Below are 17,046 nucleotides of genomic sequence, written 5' to 3' on the forward strand. Positions count from 1 at the left end.
CCCCTCCCCCCCACAGGCCTCTCTTTCCTTTTTCCCCAAGCTATCTTCCAGTAGATCCTTTCATCTATGTCACTATGCAGTCTGTCTTACTATGTACTGGCATTTTTACTAATAAGTCTTTATGCACCACACAGACTGTATTTCACATTTTCAGCTCATGTTCTTGACATTATACATAATCTGTGAAATGTTAGCCAAGTTAGCCAGAGTGGTACAACTCAGCTGTTACACTATTTGTAAAGAATATGCAATCAAAGAACACCAACAAGCTAATTGACATTATCCATTTCATCTCATTGAATCAAGAATTATCCTCTCTGATTGATGCAGGATGATCTGCAATCACTTGTAATTGGAATTCATTCAGTATAGAATGACATGTTGGGTAATTGCTACCAAGAAATAATGACTAATTAAAGCTAGTAGGACAAGCTTCAGCCAGTCCATATATTTTGGACATTTTAGTTGCTTCAAACATATATGAACATTATAGATTTTGTGTTACAGCTTATTGTTTATATATACTGGAATTCAAATTTTGTACACAAGAATAGCCTTATATTTTCATTAAAAAAAAATAGATAAGTATTATAAATTGAGGTCAGTTATTGAAAAACTGGATGTGATGTTTTTCTAAATACTTTGAACCTTGAACAAACAGACAGCATAAAACATTAATATATGCCCATAATAAACCCCTTTTCTTTTGGTGTTCACAATGAATAAAAGTAAGATTTTCTAATAGGTATACATAGCATACATTTAACACAAGCATTTTCTGCTTGTTTTTAAGTAGAAAAAGATGAATTCATTGAAGTTGATGAGCTCACTCTTTTCGAAGGTAATACTTTGGAGCACGCAAACTTTCAGGGATTGTTTAGGAAAGATAGATACCGTAGATCAGCAACGCAGGGCTAAACTCTCTTGTCAGATTCTCTGGTGAATTCATGTTCTCTTCACATGACTTGTAGCACTCAGATCTCAAATCTCAACAGGTTTCAAACAGCATATGGCAAAGTACTGAGCCAAAAGTTTGAAACTGAATTTGTTTTAGCTTCATTTTACATAATATATTACGACATATATATTCTTATTTACTTCTTTTGTTTTTGACCATAAATAATTCATAACAAACATTCATTTAAGATACCTTTACTATATGTGTGCATGAGGTTGATTTCCCCACAAAATACCACATAACTACTTTATTGCATTTTCATTAATGTATGTTTAGACCACACAGCATATATCATCCCAATACTATCTTATGTTGATTCCTAATATATTCAGCACCCTATAATAACATTAGTATGCATGAAAAGTTGCATGATAGAGATTTCATTTATTTTCTATAGAACTAAGCCTTGGAAAATAACATCCAGCCAAATAGCAAAAATCCTGCACTTTTAATATTTATAAAAATTCCAAATCCACTCTGCTTGCAAGTGCCTCACCTTCCATCTTCTGCACATGTGGTTTACAGAGGGACATTCACCTGAAACACACTATTCTGACAAGAAAACTCCCCAGAGTCATGAATTGCTTACCTTTTTGCCATTTTCCCTATTACAAGGCAATGCAGTGGGGAAATTCCCTATTACTATTCTCTTTTTATGTACAGGAAATGAACATATGGATTCTAACAATCTCAAAATTGTAACATAATGTCAGCAGTAAAATTACACACGTCCAAATTAGTAGACAGTACAGGGGCTAAGACCGAGAGATAACACTGAGAAACACAAGACTGCGCCATCATCTCATCCTGAATAGGTTTTGCACATGTGAATCACTTCAAAATTTGCCTGGAAGATAGCTTGTATGGTCAAGAGGAAGAATGTGAAGCTGAGTGCCCAGAGTGTGCTTAGCTTCCTTGGCTGTCTCCTATTCCTCCCCAAGAGATGAGTTTGATATGGGCTGATACAGAAAACAAAGGGCCAAACTGATCAGTTCTGCCTTAAAAATCACAGAAAGGAAGATATGAGGCCAAAACAGGATGAACAGTGGAAAAAAAAATATTTCGTCAAGAAAATTTAGAATGCCTGTAAGAGGCAGGCAGGTGACAGTAAAAGAAAGCACACCTGAACTCATAGAAGAGTATGGCATGTTGAAACACTCCAAATGAACAGGCACAGAAAAACAGCAGCAATAAATGGTATGTTTGCAGGTAAAGATACCAGTATCATGGGCCATCATGAGTTTCAGGCATACCTGTTTTATCTTTCCCTTTTGTGCTCCAAACCCCTTCTAAAAAGGTATCTTCCCCTGCATAAGTTGCTCACTTCTATGCAGTGGAAATGTCCTTCATAGCTGCCAGATCCAAACTCACCTGTCACCATTTTAACTTACATTATGGTGGTATTTTGCATTTGAACTCTAAGCTTTCTAAGGAAGAATTACTTTCCTATATATAAGACACAGTTGGCTGAAGTATCAAGCAACAAGGAGGTCAGGGGACACAGAGAGGACACCTTTGGAGGGTGCTTTTGGGAGGTTCTGCAGTCCTTCAAAGACTGGTGCAAGAAAAGAGCCTGCCAACATTTCCTGCACTTTACTGAATTATGGACTAGTCAGTTGCACTGAAACTAAATTTATAACAGTGTAGTAATTTTTCTACCCTTTCTGTCTCCAAAACAATTCTTCTTTAAAGAGCAGAAGGACATTTAAGCTGATATTTTTACTTTATTTCTTACAGTACATCTCTATTTTATGGGGCCTGTGTTTTGCTATTGCCAGTGAATGATGACTTGCAGGTGCTAAATAGAGTTCAACATTTCTTAATATTACATTCAGATATTTTTGGCGACTAGTGGGATTTCTAGTCAACTCACTTATATAATATTTTTATCTATAGGTGGATTTTTTTGTTTGCTTGTTTGTTTTTAAACAGAAGGGTTAATGATACGTATTTTGAGATCTTGTGGAATGTTTCCAGCATAAAGCAGTGAGGTCTTTACTGTGATTTATAAAATTGTGTGGAAAAGTTTGAGCCAGTGTGATATAACAATATCAGACTTCAGTTGATTTGAAACAAAACAAACAAACAAACAAACAAACCCCACAATACCTATCATTTATACTACCGTATAAATACACAAAATGGTTTTCTAGTTGATAGTATACTTTATACAACAGCAGGAGTAATAATAGACGATTTCTGTCACCTTATGAAGATGATAAGGTACAGTAGATTTTGCTTATGTGAAGAACTCCTTATGTTCCTGAAGCCTGTGATATGTTTGCAGCAGAATCTGCTATCCCAAAGGAAGATTCATTAATCAAGCCAAAAGACTGTGACAATTGTGAGACATTCAAGTTCAAAAGTTTTATAAAGTGGAGAGAAACAATTGCCTGTACTTAGAGCTGAGATTTTCAGTTCATCTGTGATTAGAAACTCCAAGCATTTCTAAAGAAATGCTGCCTATTATAATACTTTAATACCATATACTAGATATGTATATTTTTCTAGGATACATTTTAAATCTCTGAAAGTGCTGGGAGAAAAGATATTTTGGGTTTTGGTTGCTACTTCTAAATATCACTCAGTGCTAATTGCAGATTATGGGACAGTTTCTTTGGCATTTATGTAATGTAAGCACAAGAGTGAAAAGAATATTGAATAAAACAAAGAAACCTACTGGTATAGTTTATTAGTGTTTTATAAACTGAAGATCCTCTGGACTTTATAAAAAAGTTATGACTTATCTTACATATTCATGAAAGTGATTTTCAGCTCATAAGTTTGAATATTGATTTATATTGTTTTATATATTTAATACCTGTAGTTATTTATTTTTCTCATTTGGTTGCTTTCTTCTTGTATGCATGGAAGTCTAAACATAGTTTTTAAAATATTCTCAATGTTGTTTTGATTTAAAAGTTTACATGGCTTCAAGAAGAGAATGAAGGAATTTAAGGTTAATAAATTATATTGAGTTCTGAAAACCCTAAATTTAAAAATTTTAAAGTGTATTAGTGAATCTATCATTGCCTACATTGAAAACAGGATGTGGGACTAAAAGTAGTTTTGATCTGACCTACTCTGTCCAGTCCCGTGTATATTAAGATCATATTGTCCCTTACCCAAATAGTTTTATAGACTACAGAAACATTGTTTCTTTTCTTACCAGGTCAAAATTGACAAGATGTAAAGTAAGAAAAGACTTTAAGGAAATAGGATATATGAAGAGATAATGGGTGTAGAAGTATTTGTATACATAAAAGTACATAGAAATATTTGTAATACACATAGGTAGTCAGAAAGGAATTTTTCTAAAGATACATGTATACTATATTGGCAATCCAAAGAGAAGAAAGGAAAAGGAAGGACTGTGGAAGTAAAGAAGCATAACAAATAAGTAGTACTAAAACCAGAGATTGCCCTCAGTGTCTTCCATTCTCTACAAATCTCTTAGAGATCTTCAGACTCTTTAAATTCCAGTTTAGTTATCTGTATTGCATGTAGGTAGGAAAAGAAGAATATCTGTAAAGTGGGAAATGTGTACATTATTGTGGCCATACCCTTCTTCTTTTTTTTAAGATTAAGACGGTACATGCTCTGCTACACTGAAAGTAGCCATTCAAATTGGAAAGTATGTTAAAATTAACAGAATGTTGTTAATTTGATGCAATGTACTAAAGAAAAATAATAAAATAAAGCTTTGTACTGAGTCAATAATTGTTATCACCTCACAAGTCATTTATTTCCTTATATATTATGACTAGCTTGTTGAGGCACTTAGCAAATAAATGGTTAGCATGCAACTTCCATAGATCCGAACCACCTTAAGAAAAGTTTTCCTCTTGTGTAAAAGGCTCTCCCTCCCTGTAGAGCTAATGCTTGTTGCAGCAGAAACTGCTTTGTTAAGAGAGCTCAGGATGACAGTGGAGGACGGAGATGAGGATGGAAGCCTTTTCTCAGTGTGTATATACATATATCATGTATAGTGCACAGATATAGAGATATAGGAAGCATAGAATTCCTTAACTGGTTTAGGACCTTACACCAGTGACTACTACACCTGCTTGATGCATCATCCTGTCATGAGATGCAGTGCAGCCTTCACTGAAACTGGTGCCCCCAAAAATGAGTCCTTGACTACTGGTTCCAACTGATGGCATTAATTTAATATGACTTATAAAAATAAAGAAGCAATAGTCAAATTTATATGCAGTTCCTATTGCTGAGTTCACAGTTGTTGTTTTTTTTTTAATCACATTTGGGGCAGGAAGCCCAATGGGTGAGAGAAAACATAGTGAGAGAAACCTTAGGTACAGAAGAAGTCAAAGGGATTGGTGCAAGGCTACATGACTAACAAGGCCAATAGTGACCTATGACATGAATATAATTTAGAAAGATAAAACAGTTAAATGTTTTCTGTTGTTGAGAGAATGTTGTATACAGACATGCAAGACCATGCAGAAGCCAGAGATTGTGAGGCACTGGCACATTTAGGACCCAAGCAATAGGCCATGGACCTGGCATGTCACCAGGTGGGGAGAGGGTCCTGCTTCCCTGAGTATCAGCTGTACTAATCTAAATGGAATGGAGGTGAAGAAGCTCTGGTTCATGTAGACATTTAGTATATGTTGTAGAATAAAAATTGCTATCCACCTGTCATATTTGTCCTGATAAATAAACACCAGATTATTTATCTGTTGGTGTTGTGGGTCTATTCTTAAAGTCTTCCCACCCCACTGAATTTCCTGTGACTCTCCAAAATTAAATAAATTGTTGCCTAGGTGCTCTCTTGTTCAGTGGGGATGTGCAATTTTGCTGGATGTTCCTTCTCAAATATTCTGTCTCTTTCTGTTTCTGCTTACCTTTTTTTTTACTAGCTATATATGTATTAATTCTGTTTGCCTCGACATATGGTGGTATACAGTGATGTATGGTTTTTCTAACCAGTATATATAAATTTGTAAAGACGAATAACTTATCCTAGTTTTAGATCAAAACTTTATATCAATCAACAGTGTTATATCAACAAGCTAGTTGCATATGCTGAAATTCTATATATCAAAAAAAAAGAAGATTTTATATCTGCAATTCTCAGAAAAGAAAAGAAAAATATTTACAGTTTATGCTACAGATGGGTGAGCAATGAGGAAGCCCTTTTGTTTCAGAGAGTTGCTGAGATATTTCTTGAAGCAGTTTAAGATAACTACAGTTTATGTACTTTATGCTGGAAAAATAAAAGAAACAGAACCGAGAAAGGAAAGAACCTGCGATCAGCTACAAATATTATTGCTTGTCTTTCAGGAAAAATAATAATAATAAAAAGTCCGGCATTTTTAAACTTGATTTTTATTATTGCTAAGTTGTGAATGATGATATAAAAATTCCTTCTGGGCACATTGAGCAGAAATCATTATGTATTAGGTTAAAGGAAGATATTGCATTAAAAGAAAAGAAAAAAATCATTTTAAATTACCAAACAAGTTTCATCACCCAGAGACAATTTACACATTTAAATATTTTTAAATGTAATGCTCATTTCTAATCTTAAACTCAATTATTAGATTTTCCTCTGGCTCAGATCAAGGCTGAAAACACACTTTCTTCAAAGTGTGTTTGAAGTTCCCTGAAAAGTTGACTCCACTGACTTTTTCTGTTCAGATTTTTATAGTAATTATCATAAGATATCTGAAGTTGTTTCTAGTTGTAACATATCTATTTTCTGACAAAACCAGATGTTTAGCATTCCAATTATTTTCCTTAATGTTGGTTAGCTGTTCATATTTTCTCTTCATTGTTCCCCAACTTTCTAAAGATTTTAAGTTCAAAGTAAAAAGTTTCTTCCCCAGAAATGTGCAAAATATTTAATTTTTCATTTATCAGATTATTTTGGAAAAAAAAAAAGGTCTCAGATAATTACTCTAATTATGAGCTTTTTGGAGTGCAGTAGGGACAGTCTCTGAATGTATGTACAATAAGCTTGTGTGTAGTTAAGAGCTAGTCAAGATTTATAAGCTTGCAGTCTGTTTAAGTGAAGACGTTGTGCCAAAAATGAAGTTGAAAAGAAAACTACCCCTGTTTGCTCAAGGCTATAACATGAATGTTCACCAGGCAGGAAAACATTTTTCAGTTTGCTTTCACTACTGTATATGCAAAACCAATTAGTTTCAGAAAAGTATGTTTCTTAGTTGCCATTTCTGAGATTCCATTGGACAGTGATATATTAATACAGATTTTCTGAAGATGAAAAAATATGGTGTAACTATGAAATATCAGTTATTCTAGAACATTGCCTATTATATTTATAGTCATTTTCCACATTTGTTGTCCATAATTGTGAGGAAAACAGCGTGCTACAAAAAAAAAAAAAAAAAAAAAAAGTTTTCTTTAAACTACATCGAAGCAAAGTAGTTTAATTTTTATCACTATATTGACCCAGTTTTGGCCAGATAATACAATGACATCTTCTGACAAAAAGCTACACATAGTTCTTGATACCAAGTGTAAATTAAACCATGCCAAATGGACAAGCAGAGCTGGCCTACACAAAGGTTCAAGGCTTACCTCAACATCATGTTTTCTGGCACAGAACATAATTAACATGACCAGCAGGATATATAGGATCATAATCAACAGGGAAATTCCTCTTTTTTTTTTCAGGTGGAGTTACATTTTCTAAGCATATTAGAGAAAGTTAATTTATAATAATGACACATAACAGCAGACCATAACAGCAACATCAGCTTCAGTTTATTGACAGATGTTGCTTCAAATTATTCTTTGAAGAGTGAGCTCATTCCAAAGCAGAAAACATTTGAAAAAATGCATATGAAGAAGCCACAGTACAATTTTGGGAGCTAAACATTTTTCTGTGTTCTCCCTGTCTCAATGAAACATATGTAAGGAAGTGTATGGGCTCTAGAAGAGAGGTTGGGCAACATGAAAGGACTGCAGAGATGCTGTTTGCCATTGTAGGGAGAAAATTCATGTGGCAAAAGCACAATTAGAGTTTAAGCTGGACAGTACTGTGGGGATTTTTTTTTTCTTTATTTTTTTTTTCTAAATATGTTAACAGCAAAAGTAGGACCAGAGATAACACCGGTTAGCTAATTGATGAGAATGTTCACCTCACAAATAGGGACATAGACCAAGCAATGACATTTAATGCCTTCTTCACCTCTGTTTTCTCAACACCAATGATGGTGAGCTGGTGGACCATGACTGCTGTAATGATAAACTCTCAGGCAACACCAAACTTGTGTGGGACTAGCTGCTCCAACTGAATGCATGCAGGTCTTCTGGACCCAATGGGTTTCATCTCAGGCTACTCAGAGAGACAGGTAATGTCATTGCAATAACTCTAAATTATTTTTCAACAGTCTTGGAAATCTGGAGAGGTCCCACTTAACTCAAAGCTGGCAAATGTCATTCCCATTTCCAAGAAGGGCAAGAAGAAGACCCTGGCCTGTCAGTCTCACTTCAGTGCCTGGTAAAATTATGGAGAAGATTATTCTGGAAGTTATTGAAAAACACATGAAAGATAAGGCAGTCATTGGTCACAAACAACACGGGTTCAAAAAGAGAAAGTCATTCTTAATTAACTTAATTCCCTCTTATGACAAAGTCACCCACCTAGTTGACCAAGGGAAGCTAGGTGTTGTAATATTTTTGGATTTCAGCAAAACTTTCAATATTGTTTCTCACAGTATTCTTCTGGACAAAATTTCCAGCACACTGCTAGATAAATAAATAATACATGTATTGTTGGTGAACAATTGTCTGATGAGTCGGGCTTAAAGGGTTCTAGTAAATGGGGTTACAACAGGCTGGCAGCCAGTTGTAACTGGAAGCAGCCAGAACTGGGGTTCTGTAGACCTCCATTTTAGGGCCAGTTCTCTTTAATGTTTTCATAAATTACTTGGATGCAAGACTTGAAAGTAACTAAGGAAGTTTGCAGATGACACTTCGGAGGAACTGTTGACTATGTTGAGGGTAGAGAGGTATTACAGAGAGATCTTGATAAATTAGAGGGCTGGGCAATCATCAATAATATGAAGTTTAACAAGAGCAAGTGCCGCATTCTGCACCTTGCAAAGGGCAACCCTGGATATATGTACAGACTGGGGAAAGAGAGGCAGCCCTGCGAAAAGGAATCTGGGGGTTTTGGTCAATGGCAATTTGAATATGAGTCAACAGTATGCCAACCATATCCTGGGATGCATCAAGCATGACATTGCTAGCCGGTCAAGGGAAGAGATTGTCATGCTCTACTCTGCACTGGAGTGGCCCCACCAAGAGTAGTGTGTGCAGTCTTAGGCACCACAGTATAAGAAGGACATAAAACTATCACTGAGTGCCCAAAGGAGGGTAACAAAGATGGTAAAGGGTCTGGAGGGCAAGATGTATGGGGAATGTCTGAGCTCACTTAGTTTGTTCAGCCTAGAGGAGACTGAGGGGAGGCCTCATGGTGGCCTACAGCTTCCTCATGAGGAGAGTAGAGGGGCAGGCACTGATTTCTTTGGTGACCAGGGATAGACTGTGAAGGAGAGGCATGAAGCTGCATCAGAGGAGGTTCAGGCTGGATGTTAGGAAAAGATTCTTTACCAAGAGGGTGGTTAAGCACTAGAACAGGTTCCCCAGGCTATTGGTCACATCACTGAGCCTGTCAGAATTCAAGCAACATTTGGACAATGTTCTCAGGCATGTGGTTTGATTGTTGGATGGTCCTGTGTGGACCCAGTTGTTTGACTCAATGATCCTTGTGCATCCCTTCAACTTGGAATGTTCTATGATTTTATGATTCTGTAATTCTAAGATTCAATGCGCTATCCCTCCTGAAGTATGCTTAAGGTACGACTGCATTCTTGCTTAACTCTCAGCATTGCCCACTGCCAATACCTTGTGAGTAGGTACTGAATTTGTTTGTGTGCTCTTCTAGGAAAAGAATTTAAAATCTATTCTGGAGTCTGCACTGTAAAGGAAGCAAAAATAGATGTACAACAGTCTTGTGTTGTGTTTCTCACAGTTTCTTGTTATACATTCACTCTTCAAATACCAAAAAATTATTTACTGTTTGCTTCAGTGTTCCTCATCATACAACTTTACACATGTGCTGTGGTGTTGCAACAGCATGGAAAATGCCCACCATCAAATGTGTTGCTGTCTGGAAGGTGAGACACCACCCCCCAGTGTCATAACAGTAACAGATGCTCTGCTTAAACTCAAATGATTTAAAACACACCTGTAATGGCCTGGGGTAAGCAGCAAGACAGATTCAGACTGCAAACATTTTGAAATAACTTCTCATATCTTAATTTTCCAATGCAGGAAATTCAAGAAATCTTCCCTTGCACCTCCACGTATGTCCACTGGCAGATGCATGAATGTCAACCAGCTGTCAAGAAAATTCTGGAACATCTAATAGCCCATTCTGTTCTCACAGTCAGTGTGATTATATGTAGGAAGCACTGAAATTTACAATGTGCTTATCCATCTTTGTTTCGGGTAGTTTTGTGTAGCATAAATAATTTTACCCACCTGTTCTACATGACCTAATTCTTCTAGGCCAGTACTGTAGTGTGTTTATTTGTACTTCACTGAGCACACTGGAGTCCTCAGTCCTCTCTGGGTTTGTTAGACAATAATAACTATCATTATCATTATCATCTATCACCATAAAGAATATATGAAATTTGTCATTCTAACTAAGAATATAAAAACTTTGGGCAAATCAAACAAACAAGCAAAACACTACTATGCAGCAAGGAGGCTTTTGATGATGTTGGATATAAATATTCTCCAAAGTTCTCTGTCCCTTCATTCCAAAGCCTTTCACTGGAAAGAGTTAACAATGCTGGCTACATTAATAGGGGAGAACAAGCATCACTAAAAGCTCAAAGTGAAAACCAACTGCAGAGGTCCTTCCTATGGTGCTTTATTTTCTACTTTATTTTACCTCTAGCAAAATACTTTCTTTCTGGATGAAATAGAAGTCTTAGCAAAAATACTAGGTATAGAGGCAGTTTCTTTCCCATTTTGCATGAAGCTAGCAATGAGACAGAATTACGGGTGGTTTCATAAAAGGCTTATGTTAGAGGTACTTGAAAAGAATTTGATACATGAAGTAGGTACACAGCAAAGAGTTATCAGAGTCACAGACTTTTTGATCTCTGACTCTCCTGTGGGCATTATAATTTGGATTTATTTTGGCACTGTCAAAGATCTATGGAAATTCTGAGCTTCATATTATAAACACCAAAGTAGCCAGAATTCTTGTTTTATTACAACTTAAAAAAATATATTTATAGGGAAAGCATGGAAAGTTTATTAAAAATCTCTTCTTGATGCAATCGCTGGCATGTTGGAAAGTAAATGAATGAATAATTATTAGTAAAAGTACTGTTAAAGGGTAATGGAAACATACTCTATGCAATAATATTTATACTTAACATTATACTGCCTGTCACTTGTATAGAAATGTCTGTGGTAAAGAGTTCCTTCAGAATGAACTTCATTCCCTTCTCAAGACAGAGAAAATATAGGCATGGTCCAAGCTTGAGTCCCTGATGAGTAACTGATTTAAGTAAGCCTTCAAGCCTTTAAATTTTTCATTTAAATGTGCTCCTAAGCACCTGAACATTTAGATGTTCATGGAAGTTACTTAAGTTCCCTGTGAGAAAGGCAAGCTGGGAGCATTTTCTTGTTCCCAAGTGTGTATATACACATGTGATTGTGGGCTTTGACTGTATTTTGATATCATGTTGAAATGAATAGGTGCACAGATTAACTCCCACCTTCCTGTCCTCACACCACAATATTCAACAACTCCTGAAGGTGCTATCTATAACTTTTCTTAATTCCCATTTGAGCTTGCTGACACATTCTGCTTTCACAACATAGTGCTGGATAAGTACCTTCCACACCTTCTATGTTAGAATGCTCTTTTAAATAGATCTTCAGCTGGTTTAATCGTGTTCTCTTTTTCTCTTATTGCAGGACTTCAAGAACAACAATTCCACATTATTATCCACTGCTTTTAAGATTTTGTGAACCTCATTCATTTTGTGAACCTATCCCTGCACAACCATTTTGTCTTGAAACTGGAAAGCCCTGGCCTCTGCTCACAACATGAGCTGCTTTGCCCTCTAGGACATTATAATTGCCACATTCCAACCTTCCTAAACTCTGCTTCCTTCCTGAGATGCAAGAACCAGAAGTACACGTTGAACTCAAGATATGAGTTCATCATATTTTCATACAGTAGCAAAAAGATATTCTCTCTTCTCAAGATCCTTCTAGATGATTGTAAACACTTTGTTGACTCCTACCCATTAAATCAATGATTTCAAGAACCTGTCAGTGACGACTGTAAGATCTCTTTCTGAAGCTGCAGTTCTGAGTTCAGCACTGCAACATTTTAGATTAGGAACATTTTAGATTATTTTCTTTAAGTGTTTTATCCACGCTGAAGCTCATCTGCCACATTTTTGCTCAGTCACTCAGTTTTATGGTGTCCTTCTGGAATTGCTTGGTATTGTCACAACATCTGAGTTCCCAGAAGAACTTAGTTTTGTCTGGAAATTTAGAGATTTCACATTCACAGGCTCTTTTCTTCAGGTGTCTTGGGAAAAAAGATGTCAGGTAAAAACTGTGCTGGCATTGATCCACGGGGAACCCCACTTGACTCTTCTACATCCTGGAAAGTGGCAGTAAGTCCAACCTTTTGCTTCCTGACCTTAACCAGCCTTACATTTCAACTAGAATTTTTTTCTTGTCTCTTGCAATCTTGATTCTTAAATAACCTTTGAAGTGTTATCTTTTTCATGTGCATACTGACATCCTTGTAGATCTCCAACTGGTTAGGGAGACAGTATTTGCCCTCAGAGAAACCACACAGATTTTTTCCCAGCTGGGCCCAGCCTGCTCTATTCTTTGATACAGTCTCCACCATTTTCTGTGCAATGGCTACCATGCCAGTTTGTAGTTCCCAGGATCCTCTCTTGGGCCCTCCCAAGGACTTATGCTGGCACTCCACCTGCCACCTGACTGTTTGTAACCCTATGTCACGTGGGTAACATATGGGTCACTGTGACAAGGGTGTTACTTTTGCAGTTTCATATGAATTTCATCCTTGGGTGAATCCTACACAGACAAGGTGACTTGCAGACTTCCAGCCTACCCATTCAGTTTAGTACTTTGTGTTATAGTTATTTCAACTGGATCTAGCTCCTCTGACATCTACTGCAAAGAGTACTTCAGATGTGAGATTGTTCCCAGTATCTTCATCAAGGAATTCAACAACTGAGCTTTTCTGATATTTTTTATTATTATTATTTTTTTCACTCATGAGTTGTTTTACACACTTGTCACAGATATTACCACCAATTTTCCAGACACTGAAGTGCTGAAAGAACTTATTTTTATCATCTAGAATATTTTTTGCAAGGTATATTTCAAATAATTTTTAGACCTCTTATTCTCTTCTTATGATCTATTATTTTCTTATAGAGTTCTCTTCATTTAGGAAAAGTTTTCATTTTTTAAATGCTAATATTTTCCCTGTGATAAGCTTGTAAGATTTCCCTTTGATCCCATTATCCCATTGCAGGTTTTTTTGTCTGCTTTTCTTTCCTTTTTCATACATCCCACATTTCTTCCACTAGTGTTTTAGGCAGACTCCAGTCTGGAATGTTCCCATTTGGATTTTGGCTTTTTTTTTTTTTTTTTTTTTTTTTTTTTTATTGTTTCCTCCCTTTTTTCCTTTTTTTTTTTTTTTTTTTTTTAATCCTTCTTTCTTTAAATTTCATAGCCACATGCTGTATTTATTTCTATTTCTCTATCCTCTGCAATGTTAAAGCTGTCATTTATATTACAAAAAGGCTCTCCCACTAGTACTTCCTGAGTTATGTTGTGTGCAATACTGACAACCAAATTCAGAACAATGCCTTTTCTTGGATTCTGAGACTAATATTTCTTGGAATTAGCCACTTCCTACATTCAAAAATGTTATTTCTGCATCTCATCCTAATGAAGCTTTGATCCAATCAATTTTTGCAATTGAAATTTTCCACAATTAATGCCTAATCTGATACTGGTCATAATATCCCTTAATATATTAAGACCACAGGGCAAACTGTTATTCACATTTACACACACACAAAAATGGTGACTTTCACACTTACAGACAGGTAGAAATGTAAATACTTTCCTGTATTAAGGCCAAAGAGGACACAGTAAGGACACCTGTTGTGGTTTAACCCAGCCAGCAGCTAAGCACCACACAGCAATTCACTCACCCTTATACACAACAGCCTATCACATGCTTAAAGATTTTAACCCAATAAATAATATATATATATATATTTTTTGAAGGTATTTCTGTATTTGAACTATGTTTTGGTAGTAGATCATGTTTTCTGGTGTGCTTAATTATTCATCCTCAGTGGAGGACAAAAGCTTGCACATTGTTTGAAATTGCCAAACTACTTTGTTATATTTTTTTCTTCTCTAGCAGACTGAAACAATTCATTATAGCTCTGAGATGACATGCTTTCAGAATATTTCTGAAACTGAATTCTCCATCTCTTTTGTGTTATAGAAAGCCTTTTGTTGTAAGGGTTGTAAACAGGATTTATTATCTTTCACTATTAAAGCTTAAATTCTAGCTTTACCCTCTTGTATTTTCTAATTACATGAAGAGGATGGCTTTTTATCAAAGTATTTTATTTAGGAATAAAGTTCTTTGTGTAGCATCAGTGGGAAAGTTATATTGTTTCTGACATCAGCCAGCAACAAATTAGCTTCCAATTTGCTCTCATTCTTGTCAACATAAGATTTACTTAGTCAACATCTCTAAAATCAGAACAAAAATAAGTCTCTGTGAGCTTGAGTAATTTAATACCTGAAACACAGGACTGAGCTTTTAGTGGCTTTTTACATCCTGCAGCTGTTGTTTACATATTTAGCATGTACAAGAGTCCACTAGAGGAGACAAAGAGAAGACTGCATCTCTAGGCTTTGTGTTGTTGGATGCAATCATTTCTATCACCATCTCTTCAAATCTTCTGGATGCTACAGCTAGGTTTGATTTCACCCTAAGTAAAAACAGAAAAGATAAGGATTTTGATTTATTTCAGCTGAACGACCTGAAACTTAGTCTGACATATTCCATAGACAATATGGGCTTTGTAAGCTGGTAGGGTGTGGAATAAGAAGAAATTTCTATCTTCTATTTGAAGGAGCTTATTTATCTGCATCCCATTTGCTTCTTGAGGAACTCAATGACTCATTGACTTCTCTGTGTCTTTTTAAATGTCCATGTGGTGGCAGTCTCAAAGTATATTTCATCTCTACTTGCCAGGAAGATTTCAATTCTTTTTATAATAAGCATTTGATTCCTTATCAATTTAGGAATGGACAAAACAGCCCTCTGAGATAAGGAATTACTCTTAGAGAAGATGAGAAAACTTGCATGACTTCATAGCTGTTGGTCATTAGGATAGACGAAGAACACCCTATCCCTGTGGCAGAGGACAGACACATGGCATTGAAGAAAACACCTTCCTGGGGAGCAGGAGCTAGCATGTTAACATGCTTAGGAAAACTGTAAGACTAGTTGAAAAGGTGTGCACTTCTTCATTGGGACTGAACAGCCGTCTGCATGTTTGATGTAGATCTTATTGTTTGTTAGCACACTGAAGAGGAAAATCCCAGCAAAGTATGTGAATTCCCATTAAAGTTCCAGGAGACTGGATCTACTTGTTTTGTCCTTCACATCCTGAATGCATGCTTGCTATTTGAGTGATTGTCATGATTATAGTATGATGACTGGGATGATTCAAATTTCCAGGCTTTCTGTGAAGTTGTGACAAGAACATATGTGTAAAGGCATTTTCTCAAACACTGGGGAGATTTTGTAGTTTTGGAATTCAATTTGCTGCTTATTTTTCAGAGTCCTGTAGAGCAGTGAAACTCCTCTGTAGTTATGTTATTGGTTTTTGTTTGTTTGTTTTGTTTTGTTGTTGTTGTGGTTTGCTTTTTTTTTTTTTTCCTAAAAAAGAAAATGTAGTTTGAACTGGGACATAGGATGGGTGATAAAGAGAATGTTAGCTGTTAAATTTGAGAATTGCTGTGTAATTATTTTCTAGTTATTGATACAAGTTAATTTATTTTTAAGGACAGTTTTGGGGGCCTACAATGTTAGATGTATGCTTTTTATAATGGAAATAACCAAATGATCTAAACAAACTTTAGGAGGTGAAATCTTTTCTGTATTTTTTTCCCTGTATCTGAGACTGTTTTCACCTCATTCAAGCAGATGTAGATAAATCACGTCTGTTCACTCAGCTCTATTTAACCAGTAAGAGCTTTAAGTGATTTTCTGGAGAACTCAGAATGTTCTAGTGGAGATTGGAAGCTGAGAAAAACCAATCCCACTTCCTAAGGTAAGTGGAAAAATAACCATAGAAACAAAACAAACAAATATAAAACCCTATGAATAGTATTACTACACAAGGAAGAATCTTGATGAAGTGTGAAGTATGATACAGGGCAGCTTGCTTGGGGTTTTACTGGTATGATTGGTATGCCTCTTAGTTTATTAGCCAGAAGTAAAAATAAAAAAACCTCTGAGGTGAACTACAGGGAATTTAAGCCACACTTTAAATATAGTCACTGAAATACGGATTTAATTTAAATGTGTTAAAAGTGACTAGGATTTAGGAAAAAAAAAAAAAAGTTTTGAGAATCTCTCTAATGAAATTTATCACCTATTTAATGTATATAAGGCATATAGTAAACATTTATTGAAATTTAGTGGATATATTATTTGACAAATAGCATTTTGTATAACTAAATCTGTCACCATATGTTTAATTACATGGTAAATCCATATTACTATACATGACAAGGGAAGAATTTCCAGCAAATTATTCAGGGAAGTTAGAGAAAATTAAAACCGTTACAATAGCATACTCATACATGCAGATAAATACACGCATGTGCACATGGCCAAAATTTACAATAGTAATGGTTTTGAGTATCTCAGTTTTTGGAAGACTGAAAATTGACCTCATTTCACAGGATAAATA

This window comes from Aythya ferina (assembly GCF_964211825.1).
Source record: "Aythya ferina genome assembly, chromosome: 2".
Lineage (NCBI taxonomy): Eukaryota > Metazoa > Chordata > Aves > Anseriformes > Anatidae > Aythya > Aythya ferina.